Source organism: Vicia villosa, unplaced genomic scaffold (assembly GCF_029867415.1).
Source record: "Vicia villosa cultivar HV-30 ecotype Madison, WI unplaced genomic scaffold, Vvil1.0 ctg.001792F_1_1, whole genome shotgun sequence".
In the NCBI taxonomy this organism is placed as follows: Eukaryota; Viridiplantae; Streptophyta; class Magnoliopsida; order Fabales; family Fabaceae; genus Vicia; species Vicia villosa.
Genome location: NW_026705729.1, coordinates 396,987 through 400,620, shown reverse-complemented (window position 1 = coordinate 400,620; position 3,634 = coordinate 396,987).

Here is a 3,634-nt window from a genome sequence, read left to right as displayed (position 1 = left end):
TTCCAATCAGATGGTTAGAGAATGGTCCTGTTAGAGTGCCCATAAACATGTCTACCAGCTTCCTATCAGATAGTGGAGGTTGGACTCTACCTGCTAGATCTCTCCATTTTTGTGCATACTCTTTGAATCATTCATTGGAACCTAGACACTTACTTTGGAGTTGCATGTGGGTATGTGAGAGGTCAGCATTATACTGGTACTGCTTGTAGAAGGCAGAAGCCAAATCTTCCCAAGTGTGGATGTGGATTCCCTCCAGCTAATAGAACCATTCCAACTATGTTTGCGACAAGCTTTCTTGGAAGAAATGTACCTATAATTTTCTGTCAGCAGTGTGGGGTTAGATCTTCCGAATATAATATCTTAAATGAAGCTTTGGGCAAGAAACATCGTCGTACTTTGAAAAGACAGGGACATTGTGTAACACCCTTCTAAATCCTGCGACAATTAAACAACTTAAAATCAGAGTAACATGCACAAGGGTGTCACAATTCATAATAAAATAAACATCATCGGTCGCATGTCATGCATTCACTTAAGAAACATCTAAACATAACTCATAACTCAAATATCTCATGTTTACATAGCGGAATAAATCATCAAAACTAGCATCACATCGTAAATGCGTTTAATCCTCAAAATAAATTAAACAAAACAGAGTTATTGCCATAAACTTAAAATGGCGTTCCCCTAGTGTTACATCTTTCAGAGCATGACCCGACGCTAAATAAACACATTGACTCATGAGCTAATCCTCACCATGTTGAAGCCGCTGTCCTCAATCTGAAAAATATAGTGTAAAGGTGAATCTCATTCGCAATTAACAAATATTATTGCATTATAAATAACAATACATCAATAGTTAAATTATTCACCCAATCCATTTATATTCAGATAATCCATCATCACACAAAACACACAATACCAATCATAATAATGAAGCACATTCGACCATATTATCCAATTCATGCATATGAATGTAACTGACTCTATGCATGTGGTACCAAACATCATCAATGGGAATAACCCACCGACCGATCTAACATCTTCCAGATACGGCCCTGCTAGCATAAAATTCCACACGATGGGAATTATGCCCTTCACTAAATCCTCTCATCATTAGGAATTCAGCCCTCATCAAAAGACTATGAAATGAATGCAACATACACAACATACTTATATCATCATTATCATCATCATCATCATCATCATTAAGCATGTTCACATGTATATTAGCAATCATTCAATACAATTCAAATCATCATCAATAACACAAGATCATATCACAAGGTTCGTCATCCTCAAACGGCACACAAAACAGGCCTACAAATCGAAAGTTACACATCATTGAGCTTTCAAAGAAAATCACAAAACAGGATTTTTAACACACAACAACCATACGTGTATCACCAAGCCTATACACGTATCTCCCTTTACCATACGCGTATCATACGCATTTCACCAGAGTCAAAATTTCCCAAAAAACATCTCATACGCGTATGAGCTTCTACATATGCGTATCATCAGAACCAAAATCCTTTTTAAAATTTCTCATACGCGTATGACCTCTCTCATACGCAAATCACCAGCACATGGTCTTTGGGACATGGCAGCTTCGTATCATACGCGTATTGCCCCTGGAGATTGTCCCTCATACGTGTATGGCCTCATCCCATATGCGTATGGTACCGTTTCATACGCGAAACACCAGAAATTGCCCAGAACCTGCAACTTTGTATCAGTCCAATTCTCATTCGTTTTTACTCCTATCAGTCCATGATTTCAGTCTAAAACAGTCCATTTTCACATTTTCATTCATAGGATTCATTCATACCTATTAGACTATCATCACACATCAATTCATACATCAAAACCCCAAATTCTAATAAATCCCTAGAATCCCAAAAACCTAACTCTGACATACAAATCGAATTGACTCAACAACACAACCAATCATGCACTATCATCCATAATTACAATAAGAGACGATAATTGGAAGAGTCCCCCCTTACCTTAGCCGAATTTTTTGATCTTTGGTCTCTTCCTCTTTGTTCCTCTTTCACGTTCTTCGTGTTCCAAACCTTCAATCTTTCACGTTCTATTCTTTTCCCAATTTCCTTCTTATTTTATGAAAAATAACTTTAATTAGAAAAGACTTTTTACTAACTCACACCTCCTTCCTTGCTAACATCATACATTGGCCCAATGCCTTAAACCTTTTATTTTCTAATTTTATTTTCCATAAATCAACATAATTCTAATATTAATTAAATTTTCAATTTAAATTAAAATTAAAATCATACGGGTGTTACACATTAAATTTGGGGGGAATGACTACCCCTGTAACCAAACCCAAGTCTTCAAAATCCAATCCAGGCACTTTCTCAATTTCTATAGCCTTCAGACTCTCTTCTAAAAGCTTGTACTTCTCATCAGCATGTTGGTACTTCTCATCCTCATAGTAATACTCCTCTTCTTCCTCAAAGGGTTTGCCAGAACCATGGTTGCTTTTCACCTCAGTCTTGATGCTAGCATTATCTTCCTGGTCATTGTCACTTTCTACAGGGATCTCAATATCTTTGGCCTGTTTAACAGGGCCTATGAATCTCCTCCCCATGTTGATGGCGCCAATTTATTTCCTTGCTTTCTTCTTCTTCTTGGTCAGAAGTGTCTTCAGTTCTTCTTGCCCATTAGACAAGTTCAAGATCATCTCTTGGAACTGGGCGTTTTGGGCCTGGAGATCTTTGACGTTTGCTCGAGAGCCATTTCTGCTGAAATGAACGGCGAGAGAATGATAAACTGGTCTCTGAAAATAATTGCTATGCAATGTTATGAATGGTATGTGAGTGTGTCGCTACCGCGAAAAATGACCAGAGTCGTCACTAATATATTTATCCTATCAAGGAAAAGGAATATCAGAAAACCTAACTCGAATAAGAACAAGGTCTTACGACCAGAGAAACTGGGTATGGGAGTGGGTTACACAAGGGGAAGGTGCTAGCATCCCTCACGTCCTTCGTACTCGACAGGATATATGTTTGTTTCTATCTAAAGGGTGTGTCTAAAGTCTAAATCTAATGCGAATGCATGCAATAGAAACACGAGTAAAAGAAAGAATTATTTACAATTGTGCTCGCTTAGGCCCCGTGACCCAATCCCTACGTATCCCTTACCAGGAATCAGAGCTACCGTAGTTCGGCTCAATAGTTTCCATTTGTTTTGTGTTTTTTAGGTGAACAGAGGATAAGGTCACAATCCACGATGCTCGACCTTTGGAGACTTATACGCCTAAGTATGGAAAGGACTTAACATGCTCTTAGAAGAAAAGAAAAAGGATTTGTTTGTATTTTTTTATGTAAATCCATGATGAACGAGGCCCACTACTAGGCCTCGCATCACTTCCTTACTTTGTTTAAGCTTTGGATATTTATTAAGTGTTTTAAGTATTTTTTTAATTGAGTGTTTTTTAAGGGGAATTTATTTATGACTCGAATCATACAAAAAGAGTTTAAGTGTCAGAGAAACAGACTAGGGTCTACACCCCACTCGTTTCTCTAAGTAGTAGAGAAATAGACTAGGGTCTACACCCCACTCATTTCTCTCCCACTAAAGTAAGTAGTAAAGAAATAGACTAGGG